Source organism: Ursus arctos, unplaced genomic scaffold (genome assembly GCF_023065955.2).
Source record: "Ursus arctos isolate Adak ecotype North America unplaced genomic scaffold, UrsArc2.0 scaffold_34, whole genome shotgun sequence".
In the NCBI taxonomy this organism is placed as follows: domain Eukaryota; kingdom Metazoa; phylum Chordata; class Mammalia; order Carnivora; family Ursidae; genus Ursus; species Ursus arctos.
The window spans coordinates 26,000,311-26,019,800 of record NW_026623030.1 but is presented as its reverse complement, the minus strand read 5'-3'; the positions used below and the strand labels follow the sequence as shown (position 1 = coordinate 26,019,800).

Genomic DNA, 19,490 nt, shown 5'->3' with positions numbered 1-19,490 from the left:
CCACCTGGTGCCTCAATTTTCCCTTCTATAAAATGGGGATGCAACCATATCTCCCTGCCTCCCCCCCCGCCCCCACAGGATTGGTGATGAGTGGATTGTTGCTAAGATTTCTGTGTTTTTATAATTTTTTAAGCAGCTGGGAAACTTGTAGCAGAGGGAGCTAAATCCATGCCCCCCTCTCCCTGTGCCTGGTCCCCATCCCTGGAGTCATGGGGCTTGGCTCAGGGAAGACAGGTGCTGACCCAGGCCTGGTAAAGACTAAGGCCAGGTCCTGGGAGATAGACCCTGGTGCATATGACAGGGACAGTCCATTCCCCTCCCCGAGAGTTGGAAGATTTGGAGACCTAGTGGAGGATGCCTCCCAGAGGGATTGTGGGGAAGGGGTCCTGGGTCTGGGTCACGAGGTGAGCACCCAGTCCCAGCCCATGCCCTGGAGGAAGAAGCGGTCAGTGGGGATGGCCTCCGAGAAGTGAGAGCTAGGCCCCTTCCGTGGCTGTGTGGCACTGAGCACTCTGCTGAGGCTTCAGAGATGGCGTATGGGCTTCTGTGAGCATGTGGTGCTCAGCAGGTGGTAGGTGCTTGTTCATTGCTCCCCGTGTCTTTTTTTACCTCTAACTGACAGAGCTGTTCCTTTGGGGGATGAGGAGGGGGTATCGGCTAGGTCTGGTTCCCAAAGGAGAGTTTGAGGGGGGCTGAGCGGCCGGCAGAGCCCCCAGCCTGACCTGCAGCTTCTGTGGCAGGGCTGAGATCAGGCACTCTGTGCTCCTCTGGGTTCCCAAGCACCTCCCACCTTCCCTCCCCCCCCCCCCGAGTCATACTGGGTGCAGACGGGGACCTGGGAGGGACAGCTGGGGTCTCCTGTGCAGCACCATTCTGCATGGGGTAAACTGAGGCTGAGAGGCAAGTGCGGGGAGTTTCAGTCCTTGTCCCTGACACCCAGCCCTTGGCTGATGTCCTGGCTTCCCTGGCAGTTCTGCAGCAGACGGGCCTCCTGCACACCTGGGCTTGAATCCATGTCCGTGCCTCGGTTTCATCATCTGGCAAATGGGTGTCCTACAGGGTCATTGAGGGCATTGCTGGGCCCACAGCAGGTGAGCACATTCTGACTCAGACCTGGCTGCTATCGAGAGGTTTTATTCCTCTTCAGAAGACATTCATTCGCAGAACGATTATTCCTGGGGCACCTACTGTGTGCTAGGCGTTGTTCCAGGTGGTGGAGAAGGAGCTGTGAGTAGGGTGGACGAGTGTCCTGTCCTCCCTGGGTGAGGCAGATAGTAAGCAAGTCACGTATACACGGTGTGTCCTGTCGTGGGGAGCTCGGGCAGGAAGAACCGATGGAGAAGGGGTTTGGGAAGTGTGCGGGTGGGCTGGGGGTGGCCGTTTCAAATGGGGGGGGGAGTGAGGGTGGTGCTACTTGAGAAGGTGGGTTTGAGCAAAGACCTGCAGGAGGGGAGGAAGGGTGTCCCAGACAGAGGGAACAGCTCATGCAAAGGCTCTGAGGCTGTGTGGAGTGGGCCTCTGGGTTTGCAGGGACTGTGTGAGATACGGGTGGGGTTTTCTTGGGGCCGGCCTCACTCCTTTGCTCCCCAACTTCCCCCTCGCCCCGGGAGGCAGGAGGAATCAAGAAGCTTGTAGGTTGCCTGCTTCTTGAGCCAGGCCCTGGCCCCATGCGGTGGGTCTCGCCTTGGAGGTGGGGAGGTATGGGCGACCCTGGTGGTCATCCCCCCGTGGTGATGGTGAGCCCATTGAGGTTTGGGTACCTCTGAGGTTGAAGGAAGGCCGCCTTGCCCGGGGCTGGGGGGGGGGGGGTGTCCCTTCCTCCTCCTCCTCTGCCTCTTGGTCCTCCATCAATCTGCCTTACTGGCCTAATGGGGAGCCTTCCTCCCAGGGCTGAGTTATCTGCTTGTCATGCCATGGCCCACCCGAGGACGATAAAAGGGCTTTTTGTCTGCAAGCACTTAGCTTCCTCCTCTGGGGCAATCCATCACGTCTGAGGAAGGAGGGAGGCAGACAGATGGGGGAGGGGGCAGAGGGGGTCCCAGGAGCCCCCCTGGCAGGACCCAAGTGGCTCCTCAGCCCAGAGACAAGGCCTGTCTGGGGACAGGCAGGGGCAGCTGGGAGGGGGACCATGGGGGCGGCGCGGAGGCAGGCCGATGTATGAAGACAGAGGTGCTGTGTCGACCCTTTGCCCCACAGCTCCTGGCTGGCAGCTTGAGGGCCTTTCTGAGACCCTTACCTGGGGCGGTCTGGTGGGGCCAGAGCTGGGGGTGGGGAAGACATGCGAAGGCCAGGGAGGCCCAGGGTCCAGGAGAGTAATGTAACAGCCACAGCAAACACTCCTGTCGCCTGAGACCCCCTTCTAAGCACCTTGTGGGATTATCTCATTTAATCCTCAGAGCGACCCCATGAGATGGGGACTGTTGTCGTCCTGTTCCATAGATGAGGAAATCAAGGCACAGGGAGGGGATGTGATGTCCCCAAGCGGGCAAGTGGCAGAGGGAGGGTTTGAACTTAGGGAGCCCAGCTCTGGAGTCTCTGTACTCATGTATGTTGCTGGAGGAGGTGGCATTTGGTTTGTGGTGGGGGGGCAAGCCAGGTGTGGGTCTTGACCTGAGTGGGTGGGGAGGACTCCTGGCATCCCAGGTCGGGGAGCTGTGGGAGCCCGGGCACAGGTGGGCAGGTGGGGTTTGCCCTTGCAGTGTGGTGCGTGATGGTGTACAGATGAGGGCCAAGGGGTTGGGTATGGGTGGGGGCTGGGGTGGCAGGCTTTCCGGGTACTTGGGGAGGAAGATGGGGACCAATCATCCTGCAGACAGATGAGTATGCAGGTGTGTATGTTGGGAGCTTGCGGGGGGAAGTTTCTTGGGGCTCAGCCCTGCAGAATTACACCCCTCAGAACTCCATTTGCTCCACCTTGGAGCAGAGAGAGGGTCCGCTGGCTTTGTTGCTGGTTGGGCGGGGCCCTGGTCCCTCCGCTGGGTGGAGGAGGTGAGCACATGGGGGTTCTCTGCCCTGGGCAAGCTGTCCCTCCCCCTCCTTTCTTTCCTTTCCCCTCCTCCCCTGCCCCTCGCTCCATTCCCCTCCATCTCTCCCTTCCCCTCCTTCCCCTCTTCCTTCCTCCCCCTCCTCCCTCCCTTCCCCCCTCCTCCTTCCCTCCCCTTCCCACAACCCCCCTCCTTCTCCCCACAGGCCACCCTCAAATGACAGCAATTAATGGTGCCTCTGATGGCGGGCTGGGAGGATGGGGCTGACAGTTGAGCGTGTCTGCCTGCGGCTGGCCCTCTAATCGGGCCCGGGGGACGCCCCCTCCTGCCATGGCTCCTAGGGCCCGCTCCATCACTCATAGGGTAGCAGGGAGCAGGGGCTGCCCTTGGCGGGCAGGTGCGTGTGAGCCAGCACAGAAGCTACTCGCCAGGCCCTGCCATCCTTTTATTATTATTATCTTTTTTCTTTCCTAAATGGGGGGCTCTAGGGTGACCCTTGTCATACCCCAGTTAGTGTCCATGTGATGGCTAGGCCACCAAGGTGCCCTTCCCCACTGGGATGTCCTCTCTGCTGGCCAGCTCCTGCCCCAAAATGACCTCTGGGCTATTGTGCTGCCATCAGGGCCAGCCCCTCCCCACAGGGCCCCCATCCTTTCGTGTCTGCCCTCCTGGTTGGAGTGTCGAGGAGCCTTGTCCTGTTCTGCACACCAGGCATCAGTTAAATGCTGAAGCCCCGGTATCCGGGAGCCTTCAGTAACGGGGGTAGCCACCCAGGCCTGGAGTCTTGTCTGGTGGGGGTCTTGTGTGTGTTGTGGGGGGGGGGGCGGGCAAGCATCCTGGCCAGTCTTGCCCACACGTGCCCATTCATCATTTTGCAGCAGCAATAATGAGGCCCCTGCTGTATGCCACAGCCTGCAGCTGGTGCTTTTCACCTCAGTTCATTTTATTCTACAATAACTCTCCGAGGAGAGTGCTATTTATAACCCCGCTTTTGTAGATGGGGAGCCTGACAGGCAGAGAGGCAAAGTGATTTGCCCTAAATGACCCAGCAAGGAAGGGATAAATCTGGGATGCAACCCTGACCTTGCTTGTCCAGGGCTCATAAATCAGGGCCTTGGCGGTGACTTGGGTGGACAGTGAAGGAAGCCGTAGACCTGAGCGTGAAGTGGGGAAGTAGTGTCCGGGCACCCGAGTGGGGTTGGTGGTGCTGTTTTATATGTACGTATTTCTCTGTTGTGGTTAACAAAAATCAGCCTTATTGAGATGTAATTAACCTGGAGTAAGACTCACCCATTTTAGAGGTTCATTCCTATGGGTTTGGACAGTTGAGAACATTCATCTAACCACCACAATAATCAAGATACAGCGTTTCCATCTACTCCGAAGGAATCCCCATTCCCCCACCAGAAGCACCTACTGATCTGCTACCACGGAAGTTCTAGAATCCTCTAGATTTTCATAGTAAAATGATAAAGAATGCATATTTTGGGTGTGTTTTGCTTCTTTCTGCATGTTTCTGAGATGTATCCGTGTCTTTGGATGTATCAGTAACTCCTCCGTTTTTATTGCTGAGTAATACCCCACGTATGAATGTACTGCAGCTCATTCATGAGTTATGGGCATAGAGTTTGTTCCCAGTTTAGGTCTATTAGGAATAAAGCCAGCAAGTCTTTGTGCCTCTAACTGCTTTTTCTTGCCTTATTGCATTGGCTGACACCCAGGGGTATGCTGGGTGGCAGCAGTTGGGTTTTTAGGGTTAGCTGGCTGTGGGAGTTGTTCTTAACACTCCCATTTCACAGATGTGTAAACCGAGGCTCTGAGCGGTCAGGTGACTTATATAAAGTCATTCTGCGAGAGTTGAGTGCTTTTTCTCCTCCTCAGAGCTGGGAAGGACCAGGTCCACGTGTTGCACTGATGTCTTTACTGGTGCAGAGGGCAGGCTAGGAACTGATGGCTAGGTGGGGCCAGAACCTCCGGTCTTCCCCAAGAGTTTCATCTGCTGGGGAGTGAGGCTGTGGTGGAGGGACCACACCTTCCGGGTCAGGCACTGTCCGCGGGAGCTGCTCAGTGAACGACAGGCCTTGCGCGATCCCGACGTCTTGGGCAAAGTCACGCAGGCCTTCTGGGGAGCTATTTTTGGGGCAAGGCAGGAGCATGACATACTTGTAGAAGCCCAGGAATGGGGACAAAGAGGGGAGACTTCTCCTCCTCCCTCGCCTGAGGGGTGTTAGCTAAGATGACTTTTCGGGGAAGGAGGCCCATAAATTAAATAAGCAATCCCGTAAATAAATAAGTAATGAAGTTAGTGGGGTGCCTAATTACATCAAGTTCATAATTATGGATGGATGCCTGCCCGATAATTGTACTTGTTCTGAATCTTTGGCTCCGACATGCGTCTCCCTCCATCTCACAGTAACCCCTGCCCCAGCTGGAGGGAGGAGGGAGGCACCGCCTTGCGGGGGCTCCCAGTGAGCCTGGTGATGGGGCCCCCCTGGCGCCAGGGATCCAGGCAGACCTGTCTTCGTTCTGCAGTCAGGTTTAAAAACCTACGCAAGTTTTGAAATTGCCGTAAATGACAGTAATAATAACAGAGTTTGTAATAGTAATCGTGTTGCACTGTACATGTTATAATTTAACCCAACCCCCTGTAAGGCAGAGATGGTTATTATCCCCGTTTTACAGATGAGGAAACCGAGGAACAGAGAGGTTAAGTGACCTGCCTGAGGTCACACAGCCAGTGAGATTCAAACCCAGGCTGTCTCCCCGGGGCCCACATCCTTCCCATTCTCCTGCCTCAGTGTCCAGGTCGTCCTGAGTGGCACTTCTGCTGTCCCTGTGCTAGGAGCTGTGCGAAGGCTTTAAGCGTTTACTGACGGCTCCTCAGCATGTCCCTTGGAGGGAGAAGCTTATTTAGGGTGGCTCAAGTCCTCGAGAGGCGTAAATGCTGAAAGGATTATGTCATGCCTTCCGTGACTGCCATAAATCAAACAAACCATTCTGAACCATAAAGTAAAAATGTTTGTTTTTCATTTAAAGACAAAGCAAGCCCATTGCTGAAATTAAAATGCCCTCTTCTTTCTAGATCTTCTCTTTTCCTTTTGGTGGCTTTGATTTGCTGGTGCTTTGGGCACTCCTCACCCTGCCTGTGGCACTGTGTTGATGATCCTTAGACCCATTTTCCAGATGAGCAGACCAGGCTCCGGGAGGTGGCAGGGCTTGAGTGAGGCCACAGCGGGTGGGGACAGGGCTTGCATTCTAACCAGATCTTCCCATCTGATTTGGGGAACAGAGACCACCTCAGTCCCTGCTGTGGAGGGGCTCTCTCTGCTTGCCTGAGAAGTGAAGTGGCCCTGCATGCCCAAGGCTGGCTTCGCCGGGTCACTGCTGTGCTGGGTGGCCATGGCCGGCCTCACTGGTGAGCCCAACTGTCTGGTGGAAGGAGGAGACCAGCTGTGTCCACATCATTATGGGGACAGAGGGGATATGAGTGTGGCTGGGGGCAGTGCTGTTATCCCATGCAGACCCCAGACACCCAGCCAGAGTTGACACCTGTTCTTGCACGCTCTGCTCTGTGTCTTGGGACATCTGACCTTCTGAGCCCTTGATATGCCTGGGCCTCCCTGGAGGAATTGTCTTGCAGCCTGCAGGGAGGGAACACCCTTCACTTTCTGGGGTGTGCTCATGCAGCCAGATAGGGCCTGTGTTTTCGGCAGAGGCTGTGGTTTGGGCTGGCCTAGGGCCTGCATTCCCCTGTGCTGACTTTAGGTTTGCGGGGTTTGGGCGCTCTCCCTGCCCCTCGCTGCAGCCTAGGACGCAGAGGAATGGAGGACACTCACGTGAGGCATTGCATGGCTTCATGGTGCTCTGGGGGAGGGAGCAATCGAGGGAGGCTGCCTGGAAGAGCTGAAACAAGCACGTTGAGCAAGAATAAACTTCGCTTGTAGGAATCAGTATGAGTACAACGCTCCAGACGGGACCTAGCACAGAGCAAGTACTGTATTTTTTATCAGCGCTGACATTTCCGGACCATCTGCTTGCCTTAGTGCTGTGTGAGGGTCTGCCATTATCACCATCATTAACATTAACTTAATTTCTAATGATTCCTGGGCATTTATTCTCTGCCACGCTGTGATCTGAGTGTGTCCTAGACATCCACCGATGTACTCCTGTGGCAGCCCTACGAGGTAGGTGCTATTACTTTATCAGCTCTGTTTTATAGGTGGGGAAGCTGGGGCCACAGAGAGGTTAAGTGACTTGCCCAAGGTCATACAGCTGGCAGCTGGCAGAGGTGGGATTTGAACCCAGGCAGATTGACTCCATGCACCTGCTGGGAATTGTGGGGATTGTGCAGGCGGCACCTGCAGCCACCCGTGAGCCTGGAGCCAGACTGGATTTCTTGGCAGGGCTGCACCAGCCACGGGCCAGGCTCCATGTGCCACCTACGACTCTCAGGCATGCGTCAGCTGTTCTGGGCTGGGCAGGACTGGTCAGGACATGAGGGGTCTGCTTTCTGCCTCCCTGCAGCCAGCCTGGTGTTCCATGGCCTCCTGGGGTGGGGTGGGGGGGTGTATACACAGCAAACACGATGCCAGGGCCCTGCCTTGTGGTTTCCACAGGCTGAGAGGGAGATGGGCAGTGCACAAAACAAACATGGTATTGCAAGACGGGTGTATGCTGGCTGTGGAATAATGCAGGGTGGGGGACAGTTCTGGTTTTGTGGGGGGCTCGCTTTAGGTAAAGGAATCAAGAGTGGTCTCTGTGGAGGTGGCTTTGGAGCTGGGGCCTAGACAATAAGAAGGAAGCAGGCATGTGACAAGAAGAGGAATGAATGTTGTAGGTTGGGGAATAGCTTGTGCAAAGGCCCCGAGGCCATAATGTTTCAAGAATGCTGAGGGGGCCTGCTTGGCTGGAACAGAGCCAGGGGCACCAGGAGCAGTTCTCTGGATCTGAGGCTGTTCTATAGACCTCGGGGGTTGGGCTCTTTTCACACTTAAGGCAGAAACCAAGTTTAAGGGCTTTTGCTTCTCCCTTTTGTTTTTTGCTTATTGATTGATTTACATTTATTGGGCACACGGAATGTTCTGGACATTGGTAGGCCACTAGGATCAGAATGATGGAAAAATCAGGCATTGTTCATGCCTTTAAGGAGTTTAGTGTCCAGAGGGAGAGTGTCGTTAAACAGGTAACATCGAAGGTGGTAAGGATCATGTGGAATTCAGGCTACCCCTGGGGTACATAACAAGGTCTGAATTTGTTTGTGGTCTGGACAGGCCTTCTTGGACAAATGTCAGTTGAGGGGAGACCCGAAGGTGATTAGTGACCCGAAGGTGATCAGTTAGGACTCCTGAGTCATGGTGGAGACACACTCAGGCTGGCTTGGGCCACAGGAGGAATTGATGGGTGCTCATAATGGCAAAGTTCAGGGTAAGACAAGTTCAGGCATGGCTGGATCCAGGGGCTCAAACCATGCCTCAGGGGAGCTTCCTTCTGTGTGGGCCTTGTTTACAGGCAGGTTCCTGCCACCAGTTCGGCCAGCTAAGGGGAAGGAGTCACTTGAAGCCTCGAGTGGCATTCCTTTCTCTTGCGGAGTGGGACCTCCAATACTGTTCAGATATTTTCAACAGGCACAGGGAGGTGGCTGAGGTGGGGGAAAGGGATGACCCAAACTCAGATGCGGTCAAGGAAGGGACTGAGGCAAAAGGGAGGGGTGGGGATTGTGGCTAACTGGCATGCTGGGTATTTTGGTTTTCTTCCTCAGAGAAGCTAGAAATCTGGATTTTATAAGCAATGTCCTAATTTTTAAAAAACATTGTGTGTGCCAGAAAGAGCTTCCCTGTTGGCCACAGCTGGCTGTCATCATCTCGTGGCCTCTGTTCTTAGCTATGACTTTCATCTCAAAGTATTTTGCCCTCCGTGATCTGGGCAGAATATCCCATGGAATGTAACAGAAGGTCCTGGGCCTTGGGAAGTCACATTTAACGCCTCTGGAGATCCCATTTCCAAAAGCTGGGGCCCAAGGCCACAGTAGTCCCTGCTAGAGCCCTCCAGTGGACTTTGAGAGTCTCAGAGCCGCTAGGCCAGTGGTTGGTGCCGTCGACTTGGGTACTACATTCTCTGTGTTTTAAGCTTTGCCACTTCTAGCTTCCTGCCCTTGGGAAGTCAGTTCATCCTTGTTCCTGGGTTTTCCCATCTGTAAAATGCGTCGGTTATACTCCATAGGATCGATGTAAGGTATAAAGGAGCACATTGGAGCCTGTGCCCCCAATGCCTGGCATGTTGGGACTGTGTGTTCCCCTGTGCTGGTATTATCTGTCCTTCCTGGTTTGGGTCCTGAGATCCAGCTGGCGGCAGCTAGGAGCATTCCTGGACACCTCCTCCTTCCTCTGCCACTGGAGTGTCGGCTCCCGGGGCCCCAGAGCAGGCGGCCATCTGCCCCCTGCCTCCTGCCTCTGCCCCAGCCATCCCTGCCAGTTGCTCTGTGCCCTTTGCTGCAGGCTGGCACTGCACTTGGACATGAATCTGGACAGTTGGACAGTTAGCCCTGCCCACCGCGCCAGCTCACAGCTGCTCTGGGTGGGGGTGGCCCCTTTTTAAAATAAAAACAGCACACAGGAAAAGAGCCCTGCGGGACAGTTGGCTGCCTTTAGCCAACGTGGCTTCTGTACCTGGATGAAGTGGTAGAGGAAGAAGGGTGCATTTTGGTCTGGTGAAGTCTCCGTTCAGGGGCCAAGGTGGTGGCTTGTTTTGGCCTCCCTGTTAAGGAGGTCCCTTTCTTGCAAGCCCCTTGTGAGTGGCTCATGGATACCTCTCTCAGGGAAGGGGGTCTGGGTTCCTTGGGGTCTGTTTTTAGCTGGCTTAGGCTGGGAGAGGGCCAGCTGTGGGGTCCCTGGGGGGATTCCTCGAGATGCCCGTGTGCCTGTCCCCACAGCTTCCAGCCTGGTTCCCTGGACACGGTGCAGAGAGGGGAGGGGGAGGCCCAGCACATGGCGGAGTCTTGATCACGTAGGGGATTGAGTCGTGTCCACTCGGAACCTGTGAATGTGACCTTGTTTGGACAGAGGGTCTTTGCAGATGCAATCAAGTCAAGCATCTTGAGATGAGATCCTCCTAGATTAGGATGGGCCCAAAGTCCGATGACAAAAGTCCTTACAAGAGAAGACACAGAGGAGAAGGCCCTTTGAAGATGGGCGCAGAGACAAGCCAAGGACCGCCTGGGGCCACCCTGAGCTGGACGGGGCGAGGGAGGACCCTCCCAGAGCCTTGCTTTCGGACTGCCTGTCTCCAGAGCCGTGAGAGAGTAAAGTGCTCTTGCTTTAAGCCCCTCTGGTTTGTAGCAATTTGTTTCGGCAGCCCTAGGAAACTAATGCGGTTTTGTGAATTTTATCATAATCACAACTAAATTTTAAAGACCTGTTTGTGGCCTTCAAGGTCCTGCACATCTGGACCCTGTGACCACAGCTGGTGGTCCCAGCCATGCTAACCTCCTGGCCCCAGGGCCTTTGCCCTGGCTGTTTCTTCTGCCCGGCACCCTGTTTGCTAAGCAGTTTCCACATCTGTCTTCTCCAGCCAGGCCACTGCCGAACTGCCACCACTTTGGAAAGTGTCCCCGGCAGCTGCTGTTACGTGAATTACATCACGTCTTCGTCGGCTGTTCACTGCTGACCTCTTCCAGTGTCAGCTCCGCGAGGGCAGGTATCTGTCTTCATCCCCGCCGTCTCCCCAGTGACCAGTGCAGACAGTAGGGGCTCAATACGTGTGTGTTGAATGGCAGATGGCCCCAGGCCTGGGGTCAGGGACTCTAACTTCATTGAATGGAGGCAAAATTCACATTACGTGAAATTAACCATTTTCAAGTGAACAGTTCATTCGTTTTTCATTCCCGAGCCATGCTGTACACAGCCCACACCTCCGTCCAGTTCTAAAATATTTTCGTCACCTTCTCCCCAAGGAGACCCAGCAGCCATTAGTAGTCCCTCCGCATCTCCCCTCCCCGCGGCCCCTGGCGACCACCTGCTCTCGGTCTCTGTGGATCTGCCTGTTCTGGAAGTTTTCTGTCGGTGGAATCACACACTGCGTGACCTTTGGTGTCTGACTTCGTGCGCGGAGCATCGTGTTTCCGAGGTCCAGCCACGTTGTGGCAGGTGTCCGTGCTTCCTTCCTTTCTGTGGTCGTACCGTGTGGCATCGTGCGGTCTCCGGAGCACTGGGGGGCGGGATAGGAGAGGGGAGGTGGAAGCAGGCTTGCGTTTCTAGCTCTCACTCTTTCTTTCTCTCCCCTCAGCCCCACCCCTGCTCCTGTGGGGAGGGAGTGAGTGGGGATCCCTTCCACTGGGGCTGGACCCTGTGGTTCTCTGGGCCCCGCAATGGGTGTGGTTTCTGTTGACCCTGAGAGAGGCAGCAGGCAGCATGCCCCCATTTCACAGCTGAGCAGACTGATGCCTGCAGAGGCAAGGGCCTTGCATTGGGTCCTTCCTGCCTCCCCCGGGGGACCCCTCTTCCTCTCCATCCATGCCTCGGTGGCCTCCATCAAAGCGTGTCCTGTTAAATTCTTCATTGATCGTTCCCCGATGTGCAAAGCTTTGCCAGGCAGACAGGTTCCTGGGGGATGGTCTCCGCCAAAGGCTTGGAGAATGAGGTGTTCCTTTGCTAGGCAGTTGACCACGTGCTACCTTACTCTGATCTTAAGCTCAGTTTTGGCAGCGGGCTCCATCTAGAAGGAGCTGCGTGTCACTGTTTCTGGTTTTTGATGATTTGCTGTGTTCATAGAGTCGCTCAACAAACCATCCGCGGCCCAGCTTCTTGGGGGAAGACACAAGAAGTAACCGTGACATGACATGGCCCGGCGTTGAACCTGCCCAAAGCATAAATAGCTCTGGTTGGGGTGTGGATGAGTTCCTCCTGGTTCCAGGGCCAGCTTCTGCAAAGGTCTGGGCGCAGGTCTGTGTCCAAAACAAACAGAAAAGAACAAAAGGAACCCATGAGTCCTGCCCCTGCTGCTTCAGGCTCCGCTTCCTGGCCGTGTTTTGGTGGGGCCGGTTTCACCCGTTCCTGAGTTTTGTCATCTGACTGTTATGGTGAGAGCCAAGAGGCAGGAGACAGCGCCCAGATCTGGAGACTAAAAACGCGGCTCTGTGTTGCCTGTTTCTTCCTGTGGCTCGGTTTCCCCATCTACGAGGCTTTGGAGCAGCCAAATCCCCACCATGGCTTTCGGGGCAGGTCCGAAACACTCTATGGGGAGTTTCCTTGGGAAAGGCTGGAGGGTGAGTTGACAAAAGTCAACAACATACGGCCTCCGTGGGCCCTCTTGACTGGTCTTCTAGCAGTCACGCTGGTCCACTTGCTAGTCCAGTGGCCACGGACCTTCATCACAGTCAGTCCGATCTGCCCCAGACCCTCTGTACCACATGGCAGGATGAATGCGGGCCAGGCTTGCTCATTTCAAACCCCAGCTCGGCCACTTTCCAGCTGTGTGACCCTAGGCAAGCTGCTTAACCTCTCTGAGCCCGTTTCCTTGTCTATATTTTGGGGTTCAGAAGCGCACCTATCTTTTGTTGGGCTGCTGTGAGGACAGATGGGCCCACGGGTGAAGCGCTTACATGGCGCCCGGCGCATAGTATGCTGTCTGCTGGTGTCATTGTCATGATCACCCTCGGGAGCCTTTCCAGTCTTCGGAGTGAAGTGACTTGCCCAGAGTTGTGATGACCTATTTCCCCCTCCACTCCTGTTACCCCCTGACTCCACCTTCTCCCTCTGCCTCGCTCCACACCAGCCTCCTCTCCGCTTCTGCGACATGCCAGACGCGGTCCCACCTCCAGACCTTCGCCTTTGCTGTGCCTCCTGCCTGGGGTGCCCTGCCCTGCATCCCCAGGGGACACCCCGCTTGTCATCACTGGGGATGCCATCTTGGGCAGTTATCCTTGGGCCCGAGTCCTGGTTGCTGGGGGCGGGGGCAAGGATCTGGAGCCCCCCCCCGGGGGGGGATCCTGCTGCTTCCTCTCGTTGCTGCTGCTTGGAGCACTGTGGGAAGCAGAGCTGAGCCTGGCCCTGCTGCAGATGGGAAGCTGACACCCAGAGGAGCTCAGACTTGTTTCTGAGTCATATACCCAGTTGCAGCCAAGGTTCAGACCCCTGGCTGACCACCAAAGCATCCATTTTGGCCCGTGTGTGTGTGTGTGTGTGTGTGTGTGTGTGTGTGTGGTTGGCTGTCTTTGTTCACCCCCTGGGCCTGTCACCGAGATGACCCTCGTTCAGAATACCAATGTGAGGGGGTCATGTTTGCTTTTCCTGAGATTACAAGTAGGGCAGAAATATTTTAAAGGCAGAACTTGCCCCTCCGCCATGTCACCCCGGAGGACTGGAGGCCCGGGGAGGGACCGGGCAGCGGCGTTGGTTCCTCGCCAGGCCCAGGCCGGGAAGCCCACACTGCCCTCCGGGGAGGGGGCGGGCAGGTCTGGCTCCCGGGTGGACGGGTCTGGCGGGGAGGAAGCGGGTTAAAGTAGAATTCGGGCCTGGAGCTCGCTTTCGCCTGCGAGGAGGGAATAGTGAAGAGGTTTTTCTACGGAGCTATAAAAAGGCCTCCCAGCGTTTCAGCTCCTGAGTGTCGGCTGGAAGCCCGCCAGGGTTACCATGGCGATGAGGAATTATTACTTACTGCCAAGGCTGGGAGAAAAAGCGAGTACTTTTGGCTTCCGAACAAGAGGAGTGGACTTATGTAATTCTCTGTGTTTATAGGCCCAGAGTGGCAGGAGGCGAGGAGGGACTGTGGAGGCCTGACAACCGAGTTTTGGCCCCGGTGTGGGGTCGGCGGCCGGGGATTGTGCCTGGTGGGCCTCGGCCCGCGCCGGCCTTGGGGGGGCAGCGGCCCTGGGGCAGCGGGGGGCCGGGCCTGGCTGCGGGGCCTCCCCAGCTGGGGGGGGGGGCGCCCGTAGTCTCGCGGGAAGGCGAGCGGCCGCTCAGTGGGGCCGCCGCTCCCCGTGTCAGTCCTGCAGGAAGGATGGCTTTGATGTTGGACGCCGTGTGTCTTCTGGAAGCCAACAGAACAGTCTGTGTGTGTGGACTCCACTGACCCACTTGCTGGCACATTTTACTTCTTTCTTTTTCTTTTCTTTCTTTTTTTTTTTTGTGGGAGAGTTACTTCAAGTTGTGTTTGGAGCTGACGCGAGTGGAAGGCTGGTCATGTGCTCGGGTAAGAGAAGTTTCTGGGCTTGGTGGTGGGCAGGGAGACGCAGCGCGGCCGGGTCATGGCCCAGGAGGGGTGGGCAAAGACTGGGAGCCACCACGGTGCGACGGGGTGTCCGTCTGGGGGCCGCTGGGCTTGCTGGATGGAGGCAGCCCGGTCGCGCCCTGGCCGTGGTGGCCTTGAGTGGCCCTGCCCCTGCAGGCGGCGATTACATCGTGGTGCTGGGGGACCAAGAGCCGGTGGTCACAGTGGTCGGAGTCCCTACGGTCCAGAGCAGGGTGCTGAGAGGCGGGCGGCCGGGAGGGAAGGACTTCTGGCCGCTGTCTGACCACAGGGTTGGTTGTGCGGGGTGGGGACCGAGCTGCCCAGAGCTGGGGTGCACGCATCCTTGTGGGAGAGCAGTCAGAGCCAAGGAATCGGGGTGCTCCTGGCACTGTGGCTGTGGGGGGTGGAGGGCTGGGGGCCTTGGGATCTGGGGGGGGTGGGCTCCTCCGCGGGCAGGGGGCAGGGGGCAGGGGAGGGGAGCCAGGTGCAGGCAGCGCTGCGGCTGCCCCGGCGCCCGGCTCCCACCGCGGTGGCGCTTGGCTGGGTGCCCATGTCTGGTTTGAAATCAGCGCCACCGGCCCAGGCTTGCCCAGGGACCTGGCAGCGAGGAGCCGGCATAAACACTGGAAAGTTGGAAGGGCTTCCTGAGCTCACAAGGAGCCTTCAGTTGCAGGCACAGAGGATGAGGGAGTGATTTGTCCTGAGGTCTGGGTGCGCCAGGACCGTTGGGAGGCAGCGGGATGTCTCGTGGGGGCCTGGAGCCTGGTCCTGGGAGGGCTGGCTTCCCAGATGGCATCTCTCATTTGCCACGGACTCGAGTTTGAATCCTGCTTCCATCCCTTTTTATGCTGGGTGGCCTTGCCTCACCTGTGTGAGACTTGGTTTCCTTGTCTGTAAAATGGAGCAATAGTGGGGGTCACACAGGCTTTGGGATGAGGTGAGGGGTTGCTGCAGCCTCCTGGTACATTCTGGGGTCAGACCACCAGGGTTCACATCCTGGTTAAACATTTCCTGGACATGTGGCCTTGGACAGATTGCCTCATGTCTCTGAGCCTCAGTGTTCTCGTCTGGCAAATGGACATTCCATCTGTCTCCACCCCAGAAGTGGTTGTATGGCTCAAGGGGGCTAAGAAATGGTCCCTGCGCCTTCCCTTGTGGAAGGCGTGACAGCGGGCAGGTCGTGGAACTCGGCTGTCTTGTACATACAGTGTGAGTGGCTTGCAGTTGTGTCTGGGGGAGAACCAAGACCCGCCCGTGCAGGGCCCCTGTGGGCGGGTGTGGGGAGACTCCTTTCGTGTAGATAAGCTTGGATTTAAGTTGGCTGCACCTTGGTCTCCACTGATTTTTCTTTTCCTTTCTGTTGAGAACCCTCCTGTTCTGTATGATTTGGAAACCACCGTCCAGATCTCAGGAGATGGAGAGAGAGGGTCCCTCCTTAAACCCCAGGCTCTGTTTGCATTTGGGCCTAGCTGGGGTCCCCGGGGCTGTCCCACTGTGCCTGTTCTGCCCCGTCCCCCACCAAGCATGGGCCAGGCACCCCGATTGCTCGGTGTGGACTGGAGGTTGGGCGGGCAGGGCTGGCTCTCCCGCCGAGGGTGGCAGTCATCCTGTGTTTGTAAGCGACACCGGATGCTGGGCTGGTGGCTGGCTCAGGGCCTCTCCTCCTGGGCCAGCAGGAGCCGGCGGGGAGTTCCCCGGGTGTCCAGGCTGTCCACACCAGCTGCCTGCTGTCCCGTTGTCCTCAGGCCTCTCCTGGGGACCTCGGGAAAGGCCTGTGTAGCAGGGGGCTGTCACCTTGCTGCCGCCCAAGCCCCCCGTGCCCACTTGGGTCAGCCCCAGAGCTGTGTTGTGGCTGTCCCGGCCCTGCCCTGAGGGTCTCAGTGACTTGACCCCCCCCGCCCATCTGCACGGAGGTGCAGATGCATAGCATGCCACACACACTCACATACACACAAATGCGCATGTGTAAAACCTGCGAGGTCTGTACAAGGCCAGTCGTGTCAATGTCGGTCTCCTGGTTACGCTGCAGGTACAGAACTGGGCTTCTGTCGGGACGTCACCGTTGTAGGGGAGGCTGGCTGAAGGTACGCAGGGTGGAGCTTTTTCTTATGACTGCCTACGAATCTATAGTGGTCTAAGCAGACAAAGAGCATCGGCTTGGGGCCAGGCTGTCCTGGGTTCGAATTCAGGTCTGCCTGTGGGTAGCTGTGTGAATTAGAGCAAGTGGTTGGGCCCCTCCAGGCCTCAGGCCTCAGGCCTCGTGCGTAAGCTGGAGATGGTGTTCAGTACTTCGTGGGGTGCGAGGGACGGTTACACGCGGTGATACGCGCTAGGTGTTTAGGAAGGCGCTGGCACGTGCTCAGTGCTACCTGTGTGGGGGGCGCTCTTGGGGGATCATCTCTGATGCAGTTGTCCACACCTGAATCAGCCGTGGGATGGGAGGGTGCTGTATGATCCCCACTTCTCAGATGAGGACACCGAGGCTCAGGTCAGGTGACCCACCCAAGGACACAGAGTTTGTGAGGGCTGGGGCTCAACTTGAACCCCAGCCAGAGCCTGTGTGTGGAGGTTCTTTGGCTGGGTGACCACAGGGTAGTTGCTTGCCCTCTCTGAGCCTCAGTCGCCCTCTTCTCTCCTCACCTGCAGGCCAGGCTTGGAGGTTAGGATGGGGGTTAGTGGCTGGGCTCATGAACTGTGAAAGCCAGAGAGCCCTGACCTCTGGGCCCTCTGTCTCACTTCCTGGCCCCTCCCAGAGCCTGCCCCCTCTCAGCCACGTCTGCGGCCTGTGGGGTCACAACTGCGACAGCCAGACTCGCTTCCTCTCTTATACTCTTTCCTCCTTGCTCTGTACTCTGGGCTGCATTTTTCCTTTCTTGCTTTTCCCTGCGGTAAGGGACTGGTTTCTTTTGGACCCCTTCCCACCTCCGTGGCGGTGAGAAGGCCTTCAGGGTGTAACTGGCTCACCCTAGAGCAAGCTGGGTTATCCCCAACTAGCACTTAAGCATGAGAAATGAGTTTCTGTGCCGCCAAAGCTAATCCAAGGCTAGACATGTCTCCAGAGGCTCCTGAGAGAGGGCTTGGGGATTTCTGTCTCCCTTACAGCGGACTAGTAAGGGCACTTGGGCCTTCACGTGTCCCCAGAGGTCCAGGTAGGGCTTGCTTTATGTGTAAGGATTTGGGAGGGTTCCAGACCATTGCAGGCTGGGGACGGGGTAGGGAGGGTGGTACCAGTGGGCCCCGGTGGGGCTGAGCCGGAAGGGGTGTCCTTGGTCATGTCAGATGATGGAGGCTGTGTCTGAGGCTCGGGGAGCACCAGTCACAGCTTAGGGTCTCAGGTGCTGGGGTTTGCTGGGCAGATCCTGGAGGGCAGGGAGTGGGCTGAGTTGGGGGTGTTCCAGCCTCACGAGTCTCTTGGCTGTTTTTGGAAGCTTCCATCATGGTCCTGCCTCTGGACCTTTGTACTTGCTGTGCCCTCTTCCTGCAACACCCTTCCCTTATACAGGCCTCTGCTCAAATATGGCCTTCCGAGCAGAGCCCCGACCTCCCCAGAGTTATTCCTGTCACCTTGTACCGTCATCACTTGGGATTTAGTATGTGTCCATCGCCATGTCCCCCAAACCCCTTCCCCTAGGGTCACTACTGTGTCCCTAGCACTGGGCACATCATAGGTGCTCAGCAAACAATTGTGCCTGACTCAGTGTCCCCCACAGGCTGCGGATTTGGGCCTGTCCCCTTGTGGTGAATGAGGCCTTCCTGGGGATGGATGGCTTCAACTGTGCCTCCAGGCAAGTCACACTGACCAGGGCTCTGGCTAGGGAGACTCGGGTCCTTACCTCCTCCACCCCAGAAGTTCTGCGTTGGGGGGTTGAGAATGCCTTTTGGGGACTCATGGAAAACTGGGTCCTTTGAAAAGCAGTTCTTGTGTTTGTGCTCACGTGCCCCATAGGAACTGCACCTTGGTCTAAACCTCCTAGATAAAGTCAGAGAGGTCGAGGTCATGAGCAAGGCACGTGGGGGGCAGGGGAGGGGTTTTGACAGCATCAGCTGCGTGTACTGAGGGCTGACGAGGCACACTTTAATTTATTGAGTTCTTCTAACAACCCTCTGAGCCACAGAGAGAGTAAGCATCTTGCCCAGAGACACACAGCTGCAGGCACACAGTATTAGTGGGTAAATGACATTTTGTATGCAGCCCTGGGAAGGGGCCCCTTTCCCGCTTTGAGAGAGGCCCACCCATCCGGATCTGAGGCCCAGATATGCCCAAACTCTTCTGGAAGGCCTGGAGTTGGTTTCTCAGTGTGGCTCAGGCGCTAGAAGGCTGGAGGGGCTGCCCCCGCTTCCTCCTCGTTGACCATTTGCATGACAATGAGCCCTTTGTCCCTGGGTCCAGCCTCCTTCCCAGGCTAATAACATAATTCCCGGCCTGTGATGTCATAATGGGCCCTTTCTGCTGGGGTTGGAGGCTGGGTGGGCAGCTGTGTAGGCTGGGCCCTGGCGGGTAATAAATAGAGAGGTGCTGATTATCGGGGGGCCGGACGCGCTCTCCTTTGCAGGACGCTGTTTCATCCTCCAGGAGTGGGATTTGCTTCCCTTTGACACAGGAGCAAACAGATTCAGTTTGGTCAGGCCCCTGGCTGAACCACTTTGCGCCTCTTCTTGGCCTGTGAAGTGGGGGTGAGTCATCCCTGGCTGGCCCTCTCCCGGAGGCGTGGGTGTGAGAGTCCCTTGCTTCCTGTAAACGTGAGGGAGGCCCCTGTGCCCGGCGGCTCCCAGCTCCATGAGTCGGGACTGCTCAGGGAAAGTGGGCTCAAACCCTGGGCCTGGGGCTGACTTCTCTGTGTCTGTTTCCTCGTCTGCTTGGTGGGGGTTCTGCTGGGCCTTGGCGGTGGGGCTCCGTAGGGAGCCGGCGCCCCATCAGTGGGCAGCGTCAGGAAAGGCTGCTGTGTAATGGGGTGAATGCGGCCCCCCCCCCCAAGATAAGCGCACTCATTAATACCCATCTCCTCTCAGTGTGACCTGTTTTGGGAAAAGGGTCTGTGCGGACGTTTCTTGAGATGAGGTCATTTGGATTCCCCGAGCGAGCCCCCTATTCAGTGACCAGTGTCCTTCTGAGGGACGGAGGAGAAGGCACACAGACCCCAGTGACGTGGCCAGACGCTGGAGGAGGCAGGGGGGATCCTGCCCGAGAGCCTTCAGGGGAGTGAGGCCTGCCCACACCTTGATGTTGGACATTGGGCTTCCAGACCCGTGAGCGAATAAATCTCTGTTGTTTTAAGGCTCCCG

The 19,490-nt window shown here is 56.9% G+C and overlaps 1 protein-coding gene across 10 annotated transcripts in view; it reads left to right on the top strand.

The window, feature by feature from the left end:
- Positions 1-19,490, top strand: part of NCOR2 (nuclear receptor corepressor 2) — a 368,100-nt gene that overhangs the window by 183,660 nt on the left and 164,950 nt on the right. Inside the window, exon 1 of one of the 10 annotated variants that reach the window (XM_057306001.1) lies at positions 13,849-14,168. The exons of 8 other annotated variants lie outside the window; for them this stretch is intronic. The gene's annotated coding sequence lies outside the window, so the exon portion shown is untranslated. Of the gene's footprint in view, positions 1-13,848; positions 14,169-19,490 lie in introns of those variants that run through there. One more of the 10 variants, XM_057306003.1, reaches the window with a different exon arrangement.